We start from the raw sequence: 27477 nt of genomic DNA, 5'->3' as shown, positions 1-27477 counted from the left end.
CTTGGAAGATTATACGATTTCTAAAAACTATCTGACAACCCTTCCCCAACAAATTTCAACAAATTGTTGTGCCATGGTTCTATATCCTAGTGCCGTGATGGACAGCGGCGGCAAGGGGCCATGCACTTACCAGACAAGAGCGCTAAGTGCTAGGAGGCTTTTGCTGCTAATTCCCACAAGCCAGACTTGGTGCCCTTAAACACTGCTATCCCTTTGCAGGCCCAGGGAGCTTGTGTGATGCTATCAGGTAACCTGTGGCACGCTGCCTGTAAGGTAGGTAACGGGAAATGCACTTCCCTAGCCATGCGAAATCAGCTCACACCACCGGGGAGAACTGCTCTGACCCTCATGTACCTCTCAGCTACTTCCTAAGTGGCCCTTGTTGCTTAAAATGTAAGGCCTACAGAGAACAGGAAGAGAACAGCTAGAGACTAGGAAGCCTGTGCATGACCTCAGGTGTCATTTAACAAGCATCATCTTTGAACTGAGTGAAGAAACACTCAATTTTCATGAGTATCAAATGCCCAATACCAGGCCAGGCTCTATATTAGAGTTCTACCTAAATGTTCATGTTTTTTTGTTGTTGTTGTTGTTTTTGTTTTTTGGATATTCATGTATCCCAAGCTGACCTTAAATTCCTTATGGATTTCAGGCTGGAGGCCTTGAATTTTTCCTGTTTTGCCAAATACCTGACTTTACAGTCTTCTTTGGCTGCCCTGTTCAAAGAAGAACTTCAGATCACATCCCACGCTACAGGCAAGCAGCAGAGGCTCCCGAACTCTGAGGGAAATGACAATGTATAATTGATCACTGGGGAAAGACCCAAGTCCATTAACCTGTGAGGATGCTGAATATATAAAGTACTTGCTGCACACACCTGACAGATGCAAAGAGAATCAATTCTACACAGTTCCCCACTGACTTCCATGCATACTATGGCAAGCACATGCATAGACACACCTCTGCCCTGTGTGCAGACACATGCAAATAATAAATAATATTATAGAAAGAATGGAAAAAAAAAAACAAAGGACAAATGAACAAAGAACAAAGAAACCAGGGCTAGCCAATGGCGAGACAAGAAGACAAGCCCTGAAGGGAAGCACCACACAACGGGGAAACCCTCTTCAACACACTCCACTGCATGCACTCAAACATGCATGTGCTTTCACGTGAGAAACAAAGATCCTAAGTAAGATAATGAAGAGAACACGGCTATTGTGTCACCTGACATAAGAAATAGAGCTCACGAATGGTCTTATCAGGCATTTACCTAGCCAACAAGTGTTGTTCTATCCTCTATACCCGACTGCTGTGGTCTCCACCAGCTTGGTGGGTTTGCTCTATCTGTGTTCACTGCCTATGTCTCCTGACTGACTGGCATATTCATTCTGACGTGTATTACACATACATCTGTGTGCTTCCCATTGTAACAACACGCTTTTAACAAACTCTGCACAGGGTTCTTTTCCATCAAAAAAAGCTAGAGAGATCTTTATGAATCTATCTGGCTAACATCAATAGGGAAAAAGAAAGCAATACTGAGACCCTGGACTCTGGTCTCCAACTGACTCACTCCCACAGCCCAATCTGAGTTCTTGCTCTACGTTCCTGGCTCCCTAAGGGCAAGCTTCCTACTGTACATATGATCCTTCTCATCCCAGGCAAAACCAGCCTATCCTCTAACACTCTCCTCTAGGTCCAACTAATCAGACTTCCAAATGACCAATCCCATGCCCTATTATAACTTCTAGACAAGTAGTCACTGACCATGATCTAGTAGTAGTAAAGCTTAGTTCAGTTCAGATAAACCTGCAATTCCAGCCCTGACATGAACCAAAAGGGGCTGTTTGAGTTTCCTACCAGATTGCAAGCACAGCACTGAGCTCTGGCTTCGCAGATGTCAAAGTAGAAAGTAGAAACCCCAAAGGCCAAATATAAGGATTACTTCACAGCTCCTTACTGGATCAGAGAATCAAGGCCAGTTTTAAAACAGAATCAAAGTTCCTTAAACTTAGCCATAAAGGATCCTTAAAAGTCACTTACGTCAAGGCTGGAGAAACGGTTCAGTAGGTAAGGACACCTGTTGTGTAAGCATGAGAACGTGAGCTCAGATCCCAGCACCCACATACAGTGCTAGGAGTAGCCAGGCATATGCCTATCAGCCCAGCTCCAGGAGTGACGGGTCCCGTGTCATGGAAGTAAGGTAGAGTGCAAGAGCAAGATATCTAATGTCTCCCTCTGCCCATGTGTGCACTTCCTCATACACATGCTCCCGCAACCCCCAACACACATGATGTCATCTAAATTCTCCCCCAACTGAGACCCACAACACCCCACCACCTCCTGGACAGTTTCTAATGAACTGAAACTGCCTGTTACTCTTCCACTGCCTTCCTTTGTGAGGCCAGCTTGGTGCCATGATCACCCTTCACCACATGACACCACATGGCTCTCTCCAGAACCAAGTGGAACACTCTTCCTTCTTCCAACTCATGAAAATTAGTCCAGACTCCCAGTGCCCAGGGTGTCCACCTTTAATCAGATAGAAGTAGTATGTCTCTTCAAAGGTGTGTACATACAACTACCTGCCTCTATATGCAAGTGCTGTCTATCAGAACAGACTGCTAGGCATAGTAGCTCACATCTTTAATGCCAGCACCAAGGAGGCAGAAGCAGGCAGATTTCAGTGAGTTTGAGGACACTCAGGTCCACATAGTGAGCTTCAAGCCAGTCAGGGTTACATAATGAGGCCCTTCCTAAAACAAAACAAAACACAAAAACAAAAACAAAACAACAACAGATTGAAGAGTGTTACCTGAAGACAAAGGATGACTGAGAATTTTACAAAACTTAGCTTTCAAACTCTGAACTATACAAGTCACAAGTATGATTAGCCTTAACAGTCACAGAACAACCACTCTGGCACTTGGCTAGTCCTCATTATAGTACCACCCTTCCCAAAAGGATGTTAACCAATGACCAACTGGCACAGTGCACACATCAGTACATCTATGGAATTAACGTCTTCACTGGGTGCTGGTGAACGTTACTAGGTGGAGTGCTGGCCCTGGAGAGATGCTATGACACAGTAGGAAGAAAGAGTAATAATGGGGAAAGCCTGAGGAACGCTGGTTAAGATCTGAATCCACAATAGTCATCACTAGCCACAGCTGGCTACATTTAATGAAACCAATTCAATAAATTAAACACCTCTTCAGCAACACGCCCCATTTTAAGTGCTTAATAGTCACCAACAATAAAAAGCAGACATGGACATTCCCACCATGGCAGAAAGGTCTGCTGCACAGTGAGGATCTAAACACTGGAGGGCATTTACTACGATTGCTATATGGCCTGCAACTGCAGATCTCAATCTATAACCACCTCTTGTTTCCTTACTCGACATCTAACCATTTCTCTTGCGCCTAAAGGCACAGCGCAAATCTTGGCTTTGCTTTTCTTTCTTTCCTTTGGTTTTTCGAGACAGGGTTTCTCTGTGTAGGGTGGCTGTCCTGGAACTCACAGTGATCCGCCCGCCTCTGCCTCTCCGAGTGCTGGGCCCACCATGCCCAGTGGCTCCTAATTCTTTAACTGAGGTATATGGGCTGCATCTCATTTTCATTCTCTAGGTTGATTCTTTTTTCTGTTAATAATTTCACATCCTGAGTTTTTTACTTGATAATAAGCTATTTGTGCCCTTACAAAATGGCATAATATTCCTTAAGAGGCTTTTCTACTGTCTGTCCAGACTGTGGGGACCTTCTCTGTAGTGACATTTTTAAGAATTTTAAGAATTCTGGAATTTTGGTTTCTTTAAAACACACACACACACACACACACACACACACACACACACAGAGAGAGAGAGAGAAATATTGTAAGAATGTTCTCTTGTCTAATCGTAGGTGTAGGCTACACAGAGAAACCCTGTCTCAAAAACCCCCACCACCCCCTCTGGTGGTGGGGGGGGAAGGAGGCAGAGAAAGGAAAAGAATTAGGAGCCAAAACATAGAAAAAACTCGTAAGATGAAAACAATCCAATCAAAAGTAGGCAAAGATGGGCTGGAAGATGGTTCATACACTGCTCTGTCTGAGGACCCAAGTTCAATTCCCAGCACTCACGTCAAGTAGTTCACAACCACATCTGATTACAGTCCAGGAGATCTAACACCCTTTACCTTTGTGAGTACCTGCACTCACCTGTGAGCATGCGTACACTTAGAACCTCCCCCCCACACAAACACTTATAAAACTATATTTTTGTTAAAGTGAGCAGAGAATCTAACAAACCAATCTCAAAAGAAGATATCACCACACCAGCACACCAAAGGGACACCTGCATATCCATGTTCAACATGGCACTATAGCTGCGACATGAAATCAGCTAGGTATCTACCAAGAGACCAGACATGGTAGAGCACCTGGGAGGTAGAAGCTTAAGGTCGTAAACTTATAGAGGATCAGGAGCTTGAAGTCATCTTCAGATGAGACTGCCTCAAAAATTAAAACACACACACACACACACAACCAGAAAAGGCGCCTATGAGATGGCTCACTGTATGAAAGCACTTGCAGAGCAAGAGCTGAGTTCAACTCTTAAAACCCATATGAAGGCAGAACTGATTCCAAAAGATGATTTCCAACAGTGTGCATGGTGTGTACACATGCATTCACAGTCATTTTTTTAAGACAGAAAAAAAAAAAAAAGAGAAAAGGCGAAGGAATACATATATACAAAATTACCTGGCCATAAAGCAAAATAAAAGATGTCATTTGTTGCAACCTGAGTGGAACTCGATGATAGTACATTAAGTTCAGTAAGTTAGACATAAACAAATGTAAATGAGGTTTAAAAAGGCACATACCCTTTAATCCCAGCACCCGAGAGACAAAGGCAGGCGGATCTCTGTGAGTTCGAGGCCAGCCTGGTCTACTAAGTGAGTCCAGGACAGCCAAGGCTACACAGACCCTTGTCTTGAAAAGAAAAACAAACAAAAAAAATTTTTTTTTAAATTCTAAAGCTGCACTTCAAAACCGTTAGAATGTGAAGGGGAAGAAAGGACATCAACTACATACCAGACAAAAGGCGTAATTAAAACATACAAAACCTCTCAAACTCTGCAAGAAAAGGTTTAAATAAATGGCAAAAAGATTTAAGATATTTCACTAGAAAAGTACAAGTTCAGAACTGGAGAGGTGGCTGAGGGGGTTGTCCTGTACCTTGTTGCTCTTACAGAGGACCTGGGATTCAGTTTCCAATAGGCATATGGTGGGGCTCAAAACCCCCAGCAACTCCAGTGTGAGAGACCCATGCCCTCTTTTGGCATCTGTATCAAGTACACACATACATGCAAGCAGAACACCCGTACACATAAAAACTCTAAAAATAAAAAATTTTTTTCTTGCTTCTTTATATTGTTCTGTTTTCTTGGTGAAAGGGTTTCACCGTGTCACTTTGGCTGTCTTGGAACTCATTATGTAAAACAGGCTGGCCTCAAACTCAGAGATCTGCCTGCTTTTGTCTCTCAGGTGCCCAGATTAAAGGTGTACACCACTATACCCCACTTCTGCTTTTGTTTTGTTAAGGCAGTTTATGTAGCATTAGCTGTCCTGGAACTCATTTTGTAAACCAAGCTGGCCTCCAACTCCTCCACTGGTGAGTAAAAACACCTGTCTGAAGGAAAAAAAATATATCAGTTCAGAGTAGGGGCTGAGCCTTGGGCTAGTCTCTGTCTTTGTTACAATAAAACCCCTTAGATTTGGTTAAATGATAAACAAAATTACTGTGCATAGTCCAAAAGACTAGGAAGTTACAATCAAACTGCAATAGATTCAGTGTATGCTGGGGCTGTTCCCAGTGGACAGCATGTTTTGTGTCCTGGGGTGGAGGAAGACAGCTCCCTCAATCTCTTAAAAGAGACTCGAATCCCATTCACGATCCTCTTGGCTTAGTCTTACCATCATCATCACGGCAGGTTATCTAGGATCCAGCCTGAACTGGGGAGAACACCACTATTCAGGCTGCAGCAACCCCTCTACCCACACATAAACAGGTGTACAACGGTTTCTCAGTGATGTGATCCACTGAAAACACTCAATACAGGGCTCAACACATTACTCTTGTTATATAAGGCAAATCATGTTTATATAACAATGCTTATCACTGCTCCAGATGACAGACTGTTCCAGTTGTTTAAATGGCAAGTTCTAAACCAACAAGAGCGACTGCCTGTTCCTCAACACAAGCAGGACAGCCCCTCAAGCACTACCATGGAGAGAGGATATGGGTCTCTCTCATCAGAGCCCACAGGGCTTGACTCCATGTGCTATGGAGTTTTTTTTAGCCATTTTATCCTGGCTTCACAATTGTAAAATCAGCTGCCAAGGAGGTTTAAAGATACAAATCAAAAGTTGAGGGGGCTGGAGACAGAACTCAATAGTTAAGAGCACCTACTGCTCTACCAGAGGACCCAAGTTAGGATCTCAGCACCACATCAAGTGGCTTACAAAATGACTGTGGCACTAGGAACATACAGTCCCTTTCTGGTATCTGAAGGCAAACACATAAATAAAACAAATCTTTAAAAAAAGAAAAAAATCAAAAGCTAACCAAATGGCCTCTCTAAGAGGATGAACCAAAACTTATTCTATACTTACAAGACATAAATTCAAATAAAAAGAACAATTTTCTCTCAGAAAATGAGAAACTTTCATCTTGCCTTTAAGATAGAACATAGAAGCCAGGCGTGCTCGTGCACGCCTTTAGTCCCAGCACTCAGGAGGCAGAGGCAGGCGGGTCACTGTGAGTTTGAGGCCAGTCTGGTCTACAAAGCGACTCCAGGACAGCCAAGGCTACACAGAGAGACCCTGTCTTGAAAAACAAAAAAACCCAAAAAGATAGAACATAGAAATAAAAGGAATGGAAATTTTAAACAAATGACTACCAGTAGAAAAAATAATATTATGACGAACAGAAGAGATAATTTTGCAATACTTAAAACCGCAGGAGATTCAGACAGATCATTAATGGTCTGATCACTGATGGGGGGCAGGGGAGAGCTGAGAATGCACACGGCACCAAGGGATCACATCGCGGATGAATTCCTTGTCAGAGGCTGGCAGAAGGACCAAGGGCTCCCCAGTACAGTGCATAACCTGGTAAGGACCCTAAACCAGAACTCATTATTCATCACCACTGATATTCCAACAATCAGGTATTATTTATAAATAAATTCATAACATATCTTTGAGATATTCTTGTCAAAAGCAAACACACTTAGGTGTGGTGGTCACACCTTTAATCCCAGGACTTGGATCTCTCTGAGTGAGACCCTGTACCAAAACCAAGTAAGCTCATTTTAAAGTAGCGCGCAAAATGGGAGAAGCTCAAGTTTAAACACAGAGCCAAGTGAGGATGAAAAATGCTTCAGTGCTTTCCGCATAATGCACACACTACCTGTCTGTTGGTGGGAAAGGTGCTACAGGCTGGGAGGCACAGACATAAATGGGAGTAGTAAATATTCAAGTGCCTTTCAGCAATGCCTAAAACTGTCTTTTACAGACATCACCACTTCAACATATTGATCAGACCTTGTCCCTATGATTTAACTAAATTCCAAATACTTTTAGTAACAAGACTAGCATCTCCTGCTACAGTGGTTTAGAACTAAGTGTTAAGGGCTTACATGTAAAGACTGCCTACTCAGAAGTCATGCTAACTTGAAGAAACAGGCCCCAACACACAAAGCCTGCTGTGGTAGCTGGGAACCCCAGAGTATGCAGAGATTCTCCCTGCTGGAGCAGCTTATTTTATTTATGTTTTGTTTCTTGACACAGGGTCTCTCTACATACCTCAGGCTGTGCTGTAACTCACTATGTAGGCCTGGCTAGCCTTGATGTCCCTGAGATCTGCCTGCCTCTGCCTCCCAAGACGTGGGGTTAAAGGTGTGCCACAATAACTACCTTGAGTTAGTTGTTTTTGTTGTTTGTTTTTTTGAGACAGGGTCTCTCTGTGTAGCCTTGGTTGTGCTGGACTCGCATTGTAGACCAGGCTGGCCTTGAACTCACAGCGATCCACCTGCCTCTGCCTCCCGAGTGCCGGGATTAAAGGCGTGTGCCACCACCGCCCGGCCCTTGAGTTCTTTTAGTGAGACACTGCCTAAGCAATTGCGTCCATCTGCAGTTTGAAAGATTACAGTCAAGGATTCCTAGGAGTAAGATGTCCAAACTATGAAGAACTGTCTTTAAAGTTGTACAACTTCAACTGTACTGAAATAGTTAATCTTGATTCAATTTAACCAGTTAGAACCACCTAAGAGACAAACCCTTGAGTGTATATGAGAGGGTCTGTCTAAACACCAGCTGCTGTATTACTTACTTTTCCTATCACTGTAAACAAATATCGCACAAGCAGCAGCCTAATGGAGGAGTGGCTATTTTGGCTCATGAGTTGAGAGTATAGTCAGTCCATCATGGCATCAGGAATATGGGGCAGCTGGTCATAATACATCCGGTCAGAAATGAAAGGTAAATGCTAGGGCTCAACCCATTTTCTCCTTTTTTTTTTTTTTTTTTTTAAGTTTTTCAAAACAGGGTTTCTCTGTGTTGCTTGGCTGTCCTGGACTCACTTTGTAGACCAGACTGGCCTCGAACTCACAGTGGTATGCCTGCCTCTGCCTCCAAGTGCTGGGGTTACAGGTGTGCGCCACCATGCCCGGCTATCCATTTTCTTTTTAGTTAGTCTAGGATTCTAGTTTGTAGTGGAAATTTTGATTTCTTTAAAACCCAGTTATCACATGTTTTTGTTTTAAACCCAAGTGTGTATATGGGGTTGCTTTTAGACAGCTGATAGGTGTCTCATGTGGCTCAGAGAAGGGTGTAGTCTTTCACAGCTGCAGATAGTTGAATTCTGAGGACTCAGAGAGGGTATAAATATCAGAGCCCAGCGAGAGGAAAAGGATGATCCTAGAGAGAGGAGGACCTTGGGGGGTGGGGTGGGGGTGGGGCTTCAAGGAGAGGGTCAGAGAAGGAAGACTGGTACTGCTGGATATCTTTTTTTTTTTTTTAAAGATTTATTTATATATATGAATGTTCTGTCCGCATGTATACTGAAAGTTAGTTGAGTGCATCAGACCCCATTACAGATGGTTGTGAGCCAGGTAGTTGCTGGGGACTGAACTCAGGACCTCTGGAAGAGCAGTCACTGAGCCACCTCTCCAGCTCCCGATGCTGCTTATCTTGACAACTGAGATTAGTATTGCCCCAAAGAACCAAACCAGCTGGAAGTAGCTTAAGAAACTTACACCTCTTTCTCCCTCTATCCTTCTTTCTCTCCTGCCTAGTGTTGGAAAGTTGATGGAAGGGAGGTAGTGTTGTAAGATAACCCCACTAAAATAGTTAAAAAGAAGCACTTACACTGGCTCATGGGATTGTGCTGCCATTCCTCAGCGGAACCTCTGGAAACACCCTCTTACACACATTCAAGGCTGTGTCTCCTACGTGATTCTAACTGGTTTTTATTCTTTTGGTTTGGCTTGGTTTTGGTTTTTCGAGACAGGGTTTCTCTGTGTAGCCTTGGCTGTCCTGGACTTACTTTGTAGACCAGGCTGGCCTTGATGATCTACCTGCCTCTGCCTCCCGAGTGCTGGGATTAAAGGTGTGCGCGCCACCATGCCCAGCCATTCTAACTGGTTAAAATGAGAATTAAGATCACCTATCTCAGAACAGTTAGTGTTCTAAAATAACAAGCATGGTCAGTGAAATGGCTCAGAATTCCAGTCCTAGGATCTAAAAAGTTCATCTCTGATCTCCACATGCATGGATACAGGTAGACAGACACACACACCAAAATAAAAGAACAAACAGCTACAATCAAGAGACCTTCTACATGAAACAGGGCTGCAAGTGGCCAAGTTATTTATTGGGGCTGGACAGACTGCTCAGAGGTTAGGACCACTGGCTGCTCTTGCAGAGGGTCTGGGTTTGATTCTCAGCACCCATACAGTGGCTTACAGTTGCCTGTAACTCCTATTCCAGGGGATCTGATGTTCTTTTCTGACTTTCATGGGGACCAGGTACACAGACATACCTGCAAGCAAACATTAATACAATAAAAATAAAGATATAAAACAGAAAAATAAAAAAGGATCTACATGCTGAACTCTCAGCTGGATTTACATGAGTGCTGGGGGTCCAAGCTCACTCAGTCCTCAGGCTGACCTGGCAAGTTCCTATCTTCTTAGCCCTTGTTATATTCATGTTTGCGTTTGCTCTGGCTAACTGAACTTAAATTCCTCCTGCCTTAGGTTCCCGGCCTTGTTCTGGCTCCATCTGTGAGGGTGCTTATGAGGGAAGCATTTGAATGGGACACTGTAAGCAAAGGACTAGATCTAGAGAGGATCAAGACCACCACTAGTCTAGTCTGTTTTTAGCAGAGTTTAATTGTGAGCTTGAACATTACACTGTGAAGCACTTGGGAGGCAAAGGCAGAGAGAGGTGATCTCTCTAAGTTCTAGACCAGCTGGGGCGCCACAGTGAAAAGGTCTCAAAACAAACAAAAGGCACAGTAACAGAAAAGCAGGAGTAGTGTGGTGAGGTTGCTGAATACGTTTCCTCCTGGTTAGGAGAATGAACATACCTTTTGGTCCAAGGACAGAAAAGATCCACGTAAGGATGCTCCAAAACAAAACTGGACTCTGAGGAAAAGGGGCTCTCTCACTGCCGAGTATGTGGGGTTCTCTCCCCCCAAAAAAGGATCAAGAAAAGATGATATAAAGAAGATTTTTTTTGTTGTTGTTGTTGTCTTGAAGTGTCTAATATATCCTATGCTGGTCTCAAATTTACTCCGTTACCAAGAGTTAACACTAAATTTCTGGCCCTCTTGTCTCCACTTTGACAGTAGAGATAGATGCACTACCAAGCCAGGTTCAATGTGGTACTCAGTAGAGCCTTGGGGCCTTGTTCATTCTAGACAAGCACTCTACTAGCTGAACTACAGCTGCAGTCCAAGAGATTTATTTTAAGGAATGGTTTATACAGTTATGGAGGTCAATAGGCTACATGATCTTACAGTCAGAATGTCTAAGAAGGACACTCGGTACATGAAGGACAAACAGCTTCTTTTCTTTCTCAGCCTGTGGTCAACACAGGCCTATAACTGACTCCCTCAAGTGTCCCATGCTGGCCTCACAGAGTAAGTTAGAAAGCACTGCCTCTTGTTATAAGATTGTAAGACTTTTAAGAGTTTGAGAAGGGGGCTGGAGAGATGGCTCAGAGGTTAAGACTGCTCCTCCAGAGGTCCTGAGTTCGGTTCCCAGCAACCACATGGTGTCTTACAACCATCTAATGAGATCTGATGCCCTTTTCTGACCTACAGGTGTACATGTAGGCAGAGTCCTGTATATGTAATAAATAAATAAATATTTTAAAAAATAGTTTGACAAGGTTAGTGCAAAGTTTTTTCTTTCTTTCATTTGTTTTGTTTTTCTGTGCGGCTCTGGCTGTCCTCAAACTCACAGAGATTCACCTGTCTCAGCCTCCCATGAGTGCTGGGATTAAAGGCATGAGCCACCACACCTGGTTGGTGTAAAGCCTTATGTACTTCAGTGCACTTCATCGATTAAGTTACCAGGTCTGTAGCTTTTCACTCTAAAGAGTCTGGAGACAACAGATTCAATTTCTTTACTGGTTATAAATATATTCAGATTTCCTATTTCTTTGAAATTCAGCCTTAGGTTTGGCAGTCCTAGGAATCTTTCCAGTCGTCTGGACAAATGGTTATCTGATTAACAGGCTATTGTTTGCAGCAATGCCTTACCAATTCTTTGATTTCTGCCTTTCATGGTAATATCCGCAAAGTAGGGTAGCCCTGTGGTGAATGAGCATGCTGGACAGACTCTGTAGAGCTGTAAGAGCAGACACTGTCCAGAATGTGTAAGATCCCGTATTTTCATAGAACTGGAAAGTCTTATAAACAAACTTCAGCCCTGTGGCTGCCTATGTCTGGCATCTCTGAGCTCTCCTATTAACACAAGCACAGAGTTATACAAACACTTCTTCCTACCATGGATATATTTGCCCAATCTAGAAAATCCAGATGGGGAAGAAATCGCCAACCTACTTTAATACCTAGTACACATGAGGCAAGCTTAGATACATTATTAGAAAACACTCTAATTCATGTGTGTGCACACACACATATGCACATATGTAAGTAATACGTGAAGTTATGTACTATATATTACTTCAGTACAGTACTCTGTTATACTATAAAGCCATCATTCTGCAGGCAAAAAAAAAAAAACCCTCATAACTATAATAACTATATAGTTCCTTCTTGTTTCTTTACTTTCCTTTTTTTTGAGACAGGGTCTCTTTATCTTTTCCTGCCCTCAAATTTACAGAGATTCATCAGCCTCTGCCTCCCCATGCTGAAATTAAAGGCCTGGGACCTAGGCCACTGTACCTAGCTTAGCATTGTGTTTAACAGAATCTCAGTTGACAAAAAGTTTATTTTCAAGATTTCCTTCTGTGGCATGGCAATTCACATCTGTAATACCAGTACTAGCAAAGTTGAGGCAGGAGGATTACTGGAAGTTAGAGGTCAACTTGGGATATAAAGTGAGTGCTAGGCCAGCTTACCTCTCAAAAAAAACAAGGGGCTGGAGAGATTGCTTAGCAGTTAAGAGCACTGATTGCTTTTCCAATGGACCCAGGTTCAATTCTCAGCACCAACATGGCAGATAATAACCATTTGTAACTCCAGTTTCAGGAAATCCAATACCCTCTTCTGGCCTTTGCAGGTACTGTACATATGTATACACACATATAGCCAAATCACCCACATACATAAAATTTTAAAAATAACAAAATAAAATAAAGCCAGGCAGTGGTGGTGCAGGTCTCTAATCCCAGGACTTGGGAGGCAGAGGCAGGAAGATCTATGTGAGTTTGGGGTCAGCCTGGTCTACAAAGTGAGTGGAGGACAGCCAGGGCTCTGTTATACAAAGAAACTCCCATCTCAAAAAACCACACTCATGCGGGCTGCAAAGATGCTCCATGGTTAAGAGCATTATCTGCTCTTCCAAAGGACCTAGCTTTGATGCCTAGCATCTGCATGGCAGCTCACAACTGTAACTCTAGTTCCAAGGGATCTGATACCCTCACACCAACCAATGCACATAAAGTAAAAATTAAATAAAATTTAAACACACACACACACACACACACACAGAGAGAGAGACCTCAAACAAACCAAGACTTCTAGGCAATCTTGCCTGCGTTCATTGCTCACCTGCACTCTATCTACCTTGAACTTTCACTTCTGAATAAATCCCTTGTATTTTGTGGGGAGAGGGTATTCTTTTTGTACAACTACATCTATAAAAATAACCACTGTTGTCCAGGCATTGTAGCACAAGTCTCAGGAGGCAGAGGCAGGAAGGTCTATGTGAGTTTGGGGTCAGCCTGGTCTACACAGCAAGTGTTAGGACAACCAGGACTACAAAGAGACCCTGTTACAAAACAACAACTAACAACAAAACTACTGTCTGGTTGCGAAGGTGACGCTGAGGTTGTGGCTCAGTGGTAGATGCTTGTTGACCTTGCAGAGCCATGGGTTCAGCAGCCTCAAACTACAAAATGATACAAAAAGCCACTAATAATACTAAAGTCACTAAAATCTTAACTTTTAGCATATAACATATATCTTCATACCATCCTCTTCTGTTGATGGTCCTTCTTTATTCTTAGTTCACACAGTTAAATTCTTTAGTGCAGAAAAACTGACCTCGTCCACAGCCTTTCTCTAGCACAGTGGTGCTCATGCATCCTGAAGGTTGCCTGCATGTTGACTACACTTTCACTTCCCTGAGTCCCCAGGACAGAACTCAGTGTTCCTTACAGCAGCAGTGAAAAACAGAGGAAGCAACTCACTGCTCAGTTTCTGACCAGCGCTGTTTGAACAAGTGACTAATTAACTATGCATGCCTTCTGCCCATCACACACACTCACCCGTTCTAACTACACACAGTAAGAGTGAGCGGAATCTTTCTAACCCAGCCTGCTTTAAAACTTTACTTGGCTACGGGACCATGAAGCTGGTTAAACATATAGATACGAGCCAGTCTTTTTGGAAATAAAAAATGTGCCAATTAATTAAGTAGTGTTGCCCAAAATAATGGCTTCTGTAAATCATTATAACTAGAATAACACTGAATATGCCCTGTTTGACTTTATCATCATTAAACATTATCTGTGGATACTGAAAAAAAAAAAAAACCTTACTTGGGGGAAAGAGGGGCTGGAGAGATGGCTCAGAGGTTAAGAGCACTGACTGCTCTTCCAGAAGTCCCAAGTTCAATTCCCAGCAACCACATGATAGCTCATAACCATCTATATATGTGATCGGATGCCCTCTTCTGGCCTGCAGGTGTACATGCAGGCAGAGCACTGCATACATAATAAATAAAAAAAATTTTTTTAAAGTTCTGAAAAGAAAAACTGGACCAGTGCTCTACTCTGTGAAGACTAATGAATTGTCGTCTCTTGAGCTGTGAAAACAAGAGGTGGCTTAGCAGTTAACAGCACTGACTGCTCAACCAAAAGACCTGAGTTTAAAATCAATCCCAGCACCTACATGATGACTCACAGCTGTCTCTAACTCCAATTCCAGGAAATCAGACATCACCTTCAGCCCTCCCAAAGGACTCAGACACAGGAGTGCTGCATAGACACACAGGTAAAATATCCATACACATAAAATCAAAAAATATTTAATTAATAAAACAGAAAATCCACCATTAAACACTCCCTACAGGAGTGAGAAAGAAATCCAGTTCAAAGACAATAACTAACAAACAGTAAATAATCCACCTACAATGTAGACTATGAAGTAACTGTACTTGTGTACTTGCTGTTGAATGGCACAAGTGCATGCTCCCACGTAAAGAGATGTGTAAGCCAGAGGTTGACACTAGGTGTCTTCCCCTATTGCTCTCCAGCTTGTGTTTTCAAACCGAGTCTCTCACTGACCCTGTAGCTCACCGTTTCAGCTACCCTTGCTAACCAGCAAGTCCCTGGGATCGATCTATCTTTGTCTCCCCGCCTGTGCTGGAGTAACAGGAGTGTGCCAGCATACCCAGCTTTTTTGTAGGTACCGAGGATCCCAACTCAGGTCCTCCAGCTTGCACAGCAAGCACCTCCTGGGAATGGTTTCAAATGCCTTAGGTAAAAAAGTGAGAAGGCAGAGTAGGAACCGCTTAGGAGCTTGTGAACATAACTTACTGTAACACGTGCTTCTTCCAGGGTAGGCCTTTACTCCGTTCCTTATTGCCCCAGCAAACCCAGGGCTTCTACCACTGTACAGCTGTGACTAATAGACAACCACTAACAGGGACACTGAAAAGTATTTAGTCTCTTAACTCTTTGAGGACACCTTAGAAAAGCTTCCTCTCCATGTCTAGATGGCTGAGTCAGCTAGTCAAACTGACTTAAGGACTAGAACAAATGACGAGTATTTGAACTTCAATACAGTGCTGTGAAGAAACTGCCTGGCTTACCAAAACATAGCATAAAGCAGAAAACTGCCCCAAAGACAGAGGAAAAGGCATGTGAGCAGAAGGGCGAGGAGTGGAGAGGGGAAGACATGTGTAGATGGGAATACATGTGATAAATCTTGTGAATGAGAAGTAGACATACAATTAGGCACTGAACACCAGGCATCTGGAGAAAGATCCTGCCCCACCACCCACCCCCACCCTGGGAAATCACTCAAGGCCCAAAAGCTACAAGAGCTGGGAGGCTTTTGATCCTGGCACTTGGGAAGCAGAGGCAGGTGGATCTGAGTTCAAGGCCAGCCTAATCTACAGGGTGAGTTCCAAGACAGCCAGGACTACACAAAGAAACCCTGCTTTGAAAAACCTAAATAAATAAATAAGTGGCTAAGTATGACATAAAACCTAAAGAAGAAAACAAACTGGCAGATCTGACACAGAAAAGTTTGTTTCATTCTATTAAAAGATTTATTAATTCTTTGTACAGTATTCTGTCAGCATGTGTGTGCCAGAAAAGGGCACCAGATTTCATTATGTATAGTTGTGATCCACTATGTGGTTGCTGGGAATTGAACTCAGAACCTCTGAACCATCTCTCCAGCCAAACAAGTTTGTTTCCACAAAAAACACATCACCAGCCAAATTTTACCAAGAAAACAATGAGAAGAATCAAAACTCTGTTATCTGAGCCATGTATAGATGGAGGAGAGGAGAAGGTCACTTGAGCTTTGGCACATAAGAGCAAATATACAGAACATAAATAACTAACAAATGTATCATTTAAACTAATAGTTACTTTCCTATTGCTGTGATTAAAATGCCAAACTTAGAGCTGCGGAGGGGTAAAAGCCCGTCACCGTCAGAACAGGAAGGCATGGTATCACGCAGGCATGGCAACTGGAGCGGCAAGCTGACAGCTCACAAGCAGGAAATGGAGAGCATGAACTCAAAATGGCAGAAGTCTTTAGTTTCCAACGCCAGATCCTAGTGACTGTACTTCCTCCAGCGAGGCCACATCTCCCAGAACAGCAGCAGTTTGCCTAAGCACCAAATGCCTAAGACACATGGAGACTTATGGAGACATCTCATTCAAACTACTACACTTAATCTATCAAAACTCAAAGCTTAAAATAGCATTTAACATTTTGCCTATCTGTTAAGTGGGCAAAATTTTTAAAACTGAAAATTGAGAGCCGGGCACAGTGGCGCACGCCTTTAATACCAGCACTCGGGAGGCAGAGGCAGGCAGATCACTGTGAGTTCGAGGCCAGCCTGGTCTACAAAGTGAGTCTAGGACAGCCAAGGCTACACAGAGAAACCCTGTCTCGGGAAAAAAAAGAAAAAAAAAGAAAAAAAATTTTGACACCTATGAAAACACAATTCTCAAACTATAAATGTTAAGTACAAACCTTCCTTGGCTCCTTGGCAATGAATTAAAAAAAAGAATTCAAGGCAGGTTTTCTTTGTGTAGCCCTGGCTATCCTAGAACTCACAAGAGATCAGCTTGCCTCTGCCTCCCAAGTGTTGTGATCAAAGGTGTGTGCCACCATAGCACAGCTTGAAAACAGTTTTTTTGTTTGTTTTGTTTTTGTTTTTCGAGACAGGTTTCTCTGTGTATCCCTGGTTGTCCTGGAACTTGCTCTATAGACCAGGCTGGTCTTGAACTCAGAGATCTGCCTGCCTCTGCCTCTGAAGTACTGGGATTAAAGGTGTGCGCCGCTGCCGCCAGCAGCACTATCAGCACCAGTACTCCAGTATGAAAATGAAATTTTAAGTGTATGTAACCACCTTATCTTATGGAAATGGCTGGATAAGTGGCAAAAGATAAACCCTGAATTATTTATGTGCATGGGTGTTTTTCTGCATAGATGTCTATGTACCACACCTGGTGCCTGCAGAGGCCAGAAGTGGATGTCAGATCACCTGGGACTAGAGTTACAGGCCACTTCATAAACAAAGTCCTAAACCAGGACTGGTGGCACCTGCAATCCCAGCACGGGGAAGCATGAGGAGTGCCAAGCCTGGGACACACAATGCACACACACATACTACAGAACTAAGCTCTTTTTAGCTTTTAAGTTAACTACCTGCCTGGAACAAGAATCTCTAAAGAGGACTTGTTTCCCTCAGCCACTTCAACTGACATGAATGCTTCTAGTCCTGGGCCTACTGGGTACACAGTAGGACACACTTCAGAATGCCTTCTAGGATGTGACTTATTCTAGCCAATGAGCCATAAGCTATGTGATGAGTCATTTCTGGCCTGGCACAATTCCCTCTAGGCCCAAAAGCCTTTAGTAGTTTGTTTCTCCCTTTCAATATCATGATGCTCCTCCAGGAGCAGTAAGGACGCAGGCCCAAGCTTTACTCAGTATGCACAGCTCTGGGTTCTACCTGAAGAACTAAAGGGGAAGTGTGCGAGGGTGTAGGCTCAATTTTCTTAATCAATATATTTTATTAACAACTTAGTGACCGAGCATACATCCTTTATAACCCGACTAACCAAAACAATAGGAAATGAGGATTAATGGACACAATAACAAAACCTTAAGGATATCAGTTCTGAGGAACAATTCTCCTGATGCAATCTGTAGGATTTCTTCTGCTGGAACCTGGAGTAACCAGAACCCAGAACCTCAGCAGGAGCTCGAGCCCCGAAGCCTTCCCTCAGCGGTTCTCTCTAGGAGCGTCTTGAAGTGCAGCAATGAACAGCAAAAACTATCCCAAGTCTCCAAAAAGCCCCACCTCCAGTTCTGGGCTCATTTATATATCTCCTCCCAGAGTCTGGTCACAAGATCTTTTCAGCTGGCAACAATCAAGTTCCTGCACGAGGTGGTTACTCTTCTAGTGGATTAACCTCACCTGTTGTCTCACGAGACTGTTCTGACCTCACACTTGGAATCCTAAAAAACAGGTTTATCTCTCCTTCGGGAGGGGAGTGGGGAAAGGGTTCTGTTATATCTCAAGTTCAAGGCCAGTCTGGGTTAACACTGGCTAGCCTCCTCTCAAAACAAAATAAATACAGACAGCCTAGCAGCAAGCCAAGAACCTCATCTCTTGTGCCCATTCAGAGGTTGTTACAAAGCACAGCCTTGCCTGTTAGGTCTGCTAATGCTTCAAAGGTCATTACCTGGAAATGTACACACCATAGATCGATACAGGGCAGTACGGATATCTAACTTTTAAATAATGCTGAAACACAGCATGAAATTAAGGAAGGTGTGTCTTGACTGAAGATGCTATTCTCATTAGGATCACAGAATTCTACAAACTTGGACACAGTGCTAGTTCCAGCCCCTCTATGTGGTGGCTTCACAATACCGAGGGTATCTTCGCTTTCTCACTGGAAGAAGAAAGTGACATGTTAAGAAGTTTCATTTGATTTGTGAAGCTTAAAAGATACAATGCACAGACTGTTCACACATTGTTCCAGGTAACTAACATTCCCAGAGAGGTGGGAGGGGGGAATGACTTTCAAAAAGTTCCTTGAAAATCAATTCAGCTTTTTAAAAAAAAATTTTTTTTTTGGTGGTGGTGAGAGCTGGGAAGGGAGGAGTTGGCCGATCTCTTCTACTGCGCAGCTGTACCTCCAAAGCTGTTCTAAGTGTTCCAGGACTAAAGAAGAGACAAGGTGATAGTGCCTTTTTTGCTTTTTAGTTAAGCAGGTAGGCTGCAAAGCAGATAGCTAGTATCACAGGCAGCTTTGTACAAACTATTTTCAACAGCTCCACAAATTTTGATTCCAAGTCCAGATACCATAGACAGTTCAATCAATAACAGCCGGGCCATAAACTCCTCAGAGGAACCTACATGGCCCGCTTGTTGAAGAGGAAAATCAAATTAAGTCTGTTGTTCCTCCCCTATTGTTCCCACTCTGGAGTGGGAGTGCACCTCAATGACTGCGAGCCTTCCTAGCTCCTGTGAGGGTCTGAATTCAATTGTGATAATAAACTAGCAGAGACATGTCTCCCTGGCACAGCATTAACAAAAGTGACATTAACAACAGTGGCACCTCAACAGGAGGCAGAGGCTGCAGATCTCTGTGAGAAGCCAGCCTGGTCTACAGGGCAAGTACAGGACAGCCAGGGGTACATGAAGAAACCCTGTCTTGAAAAACCAAAAAAACCAATAGTGGTGCCTTAGCTGCCAAGCCTGCCTTTCCACTAGTCACACTTCCATGCCAAAGTTATCCAAATATCTACTAAGGCCCTCTCTCCCTATTTTAGTCATCAAAGAACTTGAACATTTTATTTAACCTATATTTAGGACTGTCACCTTCCTGGGTTCTACAAATAGTCCTGAATGTTCAGGACTCTTAATTTTACATGCCCCACAGCTGCTGGCAGCTTTTTCTTATAGTAGACAGTAAAAACCTAGTAAATTAACTACAGGTCCAGACATTACTCACAGGAAGTGACACTGCAGAGTTACAGGTGCAGAATTTTAAAACTTTAAAGGGGGCTACGATGTGGGAAGAAGCAAAGCCATATAAGACTTCAAACTAATATCTGATGTTCAAAGCTCAAGGTCATCCAGCCAAAAAGCTGGTAGTCTGATGCCAGCGAATACTCACTGAACACCAATGAGAAGAGCAAGAGACCAGCTCCAACATGCGCATGAGGAACTCCAGCACTTTAAGGATGCAGCATCAGATCAAAAGCATCTGAACACAAGCACCCTCTGCCAAGGTGAGCTGTGGATTCCACAGGTGACTCTTAGAGCCAAGCCCATCAGAGATGGCCAAGATCAAAGACAGTACAAGCAGAGAGACCACAGGGGTGGCCATGAAAAGCCTCTCTTCACTCACCACACTGAAGTCATTCTGCCTCTCTAATTTCAGAACACTCATGCCTTGTTTTCCCTCCTGAGGAAGGAGCTACAGTCCCAGCACACAATAATCAAGAGCCCCTCAGCCTTTACCTCTAACAGTTACCTAGTATTGGTAGTCGTCTCAAACTAGAGCATACTTTGCTCTAGAACTACCTCTTGCCCACTCCCCATCTCCCTGCACAGGTAAAGAGTCAGGTTCTGTGAGCAGAGGCCCTGCCCATTGACGTGAAACAGATTGCTTGTGGCCCACCCCCCAGCCCTCCCCACCCCTGCCCATTCATGCCCTGCAAAGATGGGACTTACTGCACGGTAGGATCTTTAATGAGGTTACAGGTGAGATGAGGTCATTAGAGTTGGCCCTTATTCAGCATGACTAAAAGGAGACAGTCAGGACACCACACAAATGAGGACGATGATGTGAAGGCAGAAAGAGTTTTCACAAGCCCCTCTGAACATGCCCAGCTGTTGTGTATAGCCTCCAGAACCATCAGAGAACACACTGCCACTGTTTAAACTACTGGGCTCACTGCATACAAGCATCCACACAACCTTACTATTTTTATTTATTCGTTCCTATTTTGAAACAAATGTCTTCCTATGTTTCCAGGCTGATCTTGAACTCCTGGACTCAAGAGATTGTCCTGCATCAGCATCCAGACTAACAGGGTCTACAAATGCATACCACATCACCAATTCTACTTAACTTTAAACCTTATAGCCACATAATGGAGTATTATGTGCAGTGAAAATTAGATTTAAACTGAGACATCATACTAGGTTTCAAAAAACTTAAGGAAAGCAGATACAGAGGAGTGACTGCACAGCGGATAATTCCATTTACACAAAGGAATCCAAGCCAAGCAAAATTAGTCACTGTGTTAGAAATCAGCTGCAGCTGGTTTCATGTCCTGAACGTGGGAGTGGGATGCGAACAGGGCTAGAGGACATGTTCAATAAATAGCTTTACAAAGATGGGGGAAAAAAGAAAGAAAGAAATCCACATGAGTTAACAGTAGCAGCAAGGAGAAAATGGCTTGAAAGAGGCACAGGGAGTCTTAAGTTTGTGAAAATCCATTAAATTGCTCATCTATTTATACATTTATTTCCATATAGATATGTACCTATTTAAATAGTGGGGCATACTGCTGGGCAGGAAGTAGTGGCACACACCTTTAATCCCAGCACTAGGAAGGCAGAGGCAAGCGGATCGCTAGCAAAGACAGCCTGGTCTACAAAGTAAGTTCCAGGACAGCCAAGGACACACAGAGAAAGCCTGTCTCAAAAACAATAAGGAGGAGGGCATATCTGGTGGCACATACCTTTAATCCCAGCAATTGGGAGGCAGAGGCAGGCAGAACTCTTTCTACTTCCTACCTTTTTTTTTTTTTAAATCTGATTAGTTTAATAATCTAGCAAAAAGACAGAGGTGACTCCAAGTAAATTAGTGGAAGAAAGACCCATTTGCATAAGGAGTCAACTACTGAGGCCTTGAGGGAACACATGTGATAGAAAAGGTAGGTCAGCACTCCACTCCAGCTGGGCCACCAAAACTAGTTACAGCCAGCTCAACAAGAAACACCAGGCAGTGAGCATAAAATTACATTCCTTGGAACCAAAAGTAACACACAAGTACTAGAAGCACTTGCGGGAAATGCTGGGTTGGAAGGTTTCTTATAAGACAGCAATGTTCTTCCTGCAGTGACACAGGCCAAAGTTTTTGTTGTTGTTTCTTAGACAGGGTCTCTTTTATGTAACTCTGGCTGTCCTAGAATAGTGGAGACCAGCCTGGCCTCACTCACAGAGATCCACACGCTGGGATTAAAGGCGTGCGCCAACACATCTGGCCTGCACCTTTTTTAAAGGCAGGGTCTCACTCTCTTGTTCTGGCTGGCCTGTAAGTCACTACATAGACCAAGTGGGCCTCAAACTCAGAGCTCCATCTGCTCTGCCTCCCAAAAGGTGTATACTAGCATACCCTAGAGACCGCTCTACTAGGGACTGCAAAGATGACCTAGGGCTTCTTCAAGGTTGGGAGATCTACAAGTATGTAGAGAATTTTTGGCAGTATGGGCTACAAAAGACCCTATTTCAAAAGAAGGAGGTGTGTGTGTGTACATGTGATGTCCACTATTTTTCATAAAGCCCAGGATGAGCTTAAAGATGACTTTATAGTAGTTTGTCCTAGTGTTCTCAGCTCAAACGAAATTTTTACTAAATTGAAATCAATTTTAAAATTGCACTGATACAAGAACCTCCCTCCTTCACTCTGCCTGGCAGCACCGTAAGCAAGGCTGACCAAGACGCAGGCCAGGCTGTGTAATCCAACCCCTACAGCTTGCTCAGGTCCCAGGCAGCCTCAAATCTGCTCTGTGCCAACACAGGCAATCCAAGGAGACCAGGAAATGGACAACAGAATCAAAGAGATCTCCAAAGCAGTGATGACATCACCAAAACAAGAGCTCTGGCTGCACTCCCACCCTGTGTGTTAATTTCTGCATCTTCAGGCAGTTGAATAAGGCTAATACTGCCTGTAACACCACCATTGGAGTCAAATCTTAAGCTTTCTTCTTACCCGAAGGTGACATTTTGCAAGTAGCTATTCTTAAACTTGGTTTGGAATCAGAGTCTGCATTACTAAAACTGAAACTGGACGTGATTTTACCCATCACGTCAATTTTACCTCTGATTTACAAATCATTGCTCACAACCATATTTAAATCCTGGGTTTGTTTTTGTTTTTTCACTTAAACTTTAAAACATGAATGCATCTTTCATGTCATCTACAAAATGTTTTTGCAGCGAGCCTGGCGTGGTGGCCCAAGCCTTTAATCCCAGCACTCGGGAGGCAGAGGCAGGCTGTGAGTTCCAGGCCAGCCTGGTCTACAAAGCGAGTCCAGGACAGCTAAGGCTACACAGAGAAACCCTCTCGCAAAAGACTTTAAAAAAAGTCTTTGCAGCAAATGCAGGCAGTGCAGCACCCAGACCAGCAAGAACACAGGCTGGGTCTTGGTAACACAGTAAGAAGCCTGAACGGAGCAGAAAGCAGGTGCCACAGCATAACAGAGTGGCCAGGGCTAGTGACACTCACCTGTGATCCCAGCACTCAGGAGGCAGGGGAAGGCGGATCTCTGTGAGTTTGAGGTATTCTGGTCTACAAAATGAGTCCAGGACAGCCAGGGCTGTCTTGGAAAAAACAAACAAACAAACAAAAAAACAAAACAAAACAAGAAAACATAAGGGAGTTTCAGAACCCTTTAAAGAGGACCGCAGCTCCAAGAGGAGCGGGTGTTCAGCCCAGACTGAGAGGTCACCTCCTAGTTACTTCCCCAGGGACACTGTCATCTATCTCAGCCACATGTGCCAACTTGGATGGAAAGTTAGATAACTAATCACAGAGAAAAAAAATGAAAGATTGATGTCAGACCCCAGTTAGGCGTGATGCAAAAGGCAATTACTAAACCTTGAGGTCTGGGTATGTATGTACCATGTTTTCACAGAACAGTTAGTGACAGATGTACGGTAAAGGTGTTATTAGTGCTGATCTCTTTGAAGGCAGAGTAACAGCAAATCCAATGACCAAACTTTCTTGCTTCACGTGGTGGTGGAGCCAGAAACTGATTCACAAACCCTTTCTTACAAGGACTGCTCTCTTACAGGGTTAGGACCTCTGAATATGAGGCACAACTGACACCAAAAAAAGAAAACCAGAAAAGTCACCCATGTGGTTGCCAACAATTACCTGGAAGATTACACTAATAAAACTATCTTTGGAGCGCCTTCTCGGGTCCACTCTCCTCTGTTTACCCATGCAGTTCTACCTTCAGTGTAGAACTTTAAAGTAGGGGAGCCAGAAAGCCAAGAGAACCACTAGACTGCATCACTGAGGCTAGCAGGAACAACAAGAAGCTTTCTTGCCAGCTGAAAAGGAAAATCCAGCATGCCCAACGTGCCTCTGCTCACACATTACAGTAAGTATACTGTACCAAGTGGCATCTATTTCCCCCGGAGGAGGACAAAAAAATATCTCTTACAACAAAGAGGGAATCAGCTGGTGTGGTGGTGCACGGCCTTTAATCCCAGCACTCAAGAAGCAGAGGCAGGTGGATCTCTGTGAGTTTAAGGCCAGCCTGGACTACAAAGAGAGTTCTAGGACAGCCAGGTCTACACAGAGAAGCTATGTCTCAAAACAAACAAACAAAACACAAAACAAAAGAAGAATCAAGTTTAATGTAGATGGTTACTCTTCAAAAGCAGTCATCAGTCATAAATTGTAATATGATCCCCTCTTTCAGGTGCAAACCATACAAATACTGTTCCTAAAGCTGAGAAGATGGGCACTGAGGATGGTTCAGTCACATGAGGACTTGAGTTCAGAAGCCCAGGACCCATATTTAAATCAAAAAAGGGAAAGCCTAGGTACAAAGAGGCATGCATCTGTTACACCTGTGTGTTTGTGGGAGGTGGGGAGGGGGTTGGAGCTAACTAGCTAGCCTGCTTAGCACTGGATGAGCTCCAGGTTCAGTGAAGAGACCCTCTCTTAAAAAAAAAAAAGTGATCAATTAAGACATACACCCAAGAGACGGGGGCAGTGGTGCACGCCTATAATCCCAGTGCTCAAGGAGGGAGAGGCAGAGGCAAGTGGATCTCTATGAGTTCGAGAACAGCTTGGTCTACAGAGCAAGTCCAGGACAGCCAAGGCTACAGAGAAACCCTGTCTTAAAACAAAACAAAAACAAAAAGACAGACACCCAATACCCATCTCCAGCCTATACCCATCCACACATGCATTCACCACACACAAAAAGTCAGCCAGTACTTCAAGTAGTTATACAGAACACTAGACATGTGGATGTCTGATTCACTTGAGATTAAAAAAGGGGGGGAAAACTTTTTGCAGAAGCTCCATATTACTTCTGAGTTCCTGGCTGTGAGGCTCACCACTGTACACTTCCTTGAGGACAGGACTCATGCCTGTCCCCCTGAGTCAGGACCCAGTAATGCCTGACACATACATGAATGAAGGTGCCAGTCACTGCTGTCCTCTCAACTCACACATTACATAAAGTTACAGCCCGTAGTCTATCAGGCTGGGGAGCCAAGTAAACAACAGACAATCGACGGCACCACAGGGCTCTGAACAAACTTTCCAAGCTCCAAGAGACACATACCAATAGGAGATTTTTATTAACCCAATCATGCGGGTAATCAGCTGCTTAAGTCACAAGGAAGACACAAGAGTTTATTCTTTGGGAAGCCAAAGACATAGTATTTTCAACAGTGAAGAGCCGACAACCTAGACACCCGTCAACTCTTGTAGAACGGAAGCTGTGCACAATGAAGACCAGACTCAAAAGAAAAGAGGTGGATTGGGAACTATTCAAATCCACGCATACCTTGCCAGAACTCAACATCTGATTCGGTGACACTACACTACCGTAATGTGCCTTAAGTCACAACTGCAAATGCAACAGGGCTTTAAGGTAGGACCAAGAGGCTCTCAAATGACATCACTAGGCAGGAGGTGGGGGGGGGGGGGTGCTGATGGACAGATAACAGGTGGCAAGCTTTGGGAGCATCTAGAGCAAAAGAGGCCAGAGGCCAGGAGAGTGCTCAGAGTCTGCCTACGCTTCGATTTCTCGCTCTGAAACTTATCAGCGGTGTGACCTTGGTTGAGTGACTTAAGCTCTCTGTTCTTCGATTTTTTTCGCACTGCCTCGGTGCTTCGGAGGGCAGTTGTGACAACAGGGCAACCCGTACCGTATTGCCACGCAGCCCAGCAAACGAGAAATCTCAAATCCTCACAACGTTACTCTCAACATAAACACACAATTACGAGCCAGTGGCGGCGGGCGGGGGGGGGGGGGAACACCAGGCCATTTGAAAGGCACTCAAGAGGTCTCTCCTCCTGGAACTTCGGAAATAGGATTTGCCGTGCAAGCGCCTGAAAGCTCCTGCCTCCCGGTGTCCGCGGCAGGCCGGGGCATGTGACGTGCCCGGCAGCGCTGCTTCGGTGGCCGGCCGGTACCTCTTCCCACCCAGCGGGCTGCCGCCCGGGACGCGCCCAACCCGAGGATCCCCGTACCCGCCACCCGCCGGGTCACCCCGCGCCCTCCGACCTCCGCCCGCCGGGCGCCGCCCCGCCTGGCCCGGCCCGGCTCGGCTCGGCTCGGCGCTCGCCGTGGACGCCAGGCCCGGAGGCCCGGGCCGCGGCGGGGGAAGGGCGGCCGGGCCCCGACGCTCACCGCGGGGGCAGCCGAGAAGAAGACACAGAAGAAGACACAACGCAGGCCGCGACAGAGAGGTCCGACTCCGGCTCCACCAGGCTCCTCGCAGCTGCCCAGCCCCAAACACCGTAGTCAACGTCGCCGCCTCGGGCTTTATGGCTAAAAGCTCCGGCCTTGCTTCCACTTCCGCCACCGCCGCCGCCCCGAGCGGAAGTGCCTGTCACGAGACTCTCGACGCCTAGGTTGGGGGAGGAGGAGCCCCGCCTCCACCTTGCGTCACGTTCCGGTCGCGTCCAACGCTAGCTGGGCGTCTGGTGGGGTTAACATGGCGGGTTCCATATAGGAGCTGCCATCTTTGAGGGCTGTGCAGAAGCTAGAGCGCGCCATATTGGGCCAAGAACTGATAATGCAGTTGTCCCCTAATTACTCCCCACCCCTTTCCCCTCCCCAAAAAAAGAATGCTCAGAGAGAGCCTCTTGGCCTTTCCGAGAGTGTGCCCCTCCAAAAGACACTGGTCAGTCATCCATGTGTCAGGCAGGGAGTGATCCAGGGTCTTCTGATACCACTGGGTGCAATCTCTAAGGTGGATGGAAATGATCAGCTAGTTACAGTGTCCTCAGTGATGGAGACCCAGAGGTGAACTAGATTACTGACTACCTGGACAGGGTAGAGGATCCAGGAAAATGGAAAAAGAACTACAAGGTTGCTAAACTGAAAAGAGAGACACAAAAGGCAGTATAGGCATGGAATCCAGCCCAGAGAGATAGAGGCAAAAGGATGAAAAGGCTAGGTCTAAAAATCAATAAATTAAAAAGATCCAGAAAGACAGACCAGAGAGCCAGGTGTAGTGACTTAGGAGGCAGAGGCAC

The 27477-nt window shown here is 44.6% G+C and overlaps 1 protein-coding gene across 1 annotated transcript in view; it reads right to left on the bottom strand.

Annotated features, from left to right (window-relative positions):
• RAB7A (RAB7A, member RAS oncogene family) overlaps nucleotides 1-26830 on the bottom strand; it is a 47229-nt gene extending 20399 nt beyond the window's left edge. Inside the window, exon 1 of the mRNA XM_084766646.1 lies at nucleotides 26627-26830. The gene's annotated coding sequence lies outside the window, so the exon portion shown is untranslated. The remainder of the gene's footprint in view (nucleotides 1-26626) is intronic.
• Nucleotides 26831-27477: the final 647 nt, after the last annotated feature.

This window comes from Acomys minous (genome assembly GCF_964271855.1).
Source record: "Acomys minous genome assembly, chromosome: 17".
Taxonomy (NCBI): domain Eukaryota; kingdom Metazoa; phylum Chordata; class Mammalia; order Rodentia; family Muridae; genus Acomys; species Acomys minous.
Note: the sequence above shows the minus strand (reverse complement) of the source record. Positions and strands in the feature narration are given on the sequence as shown.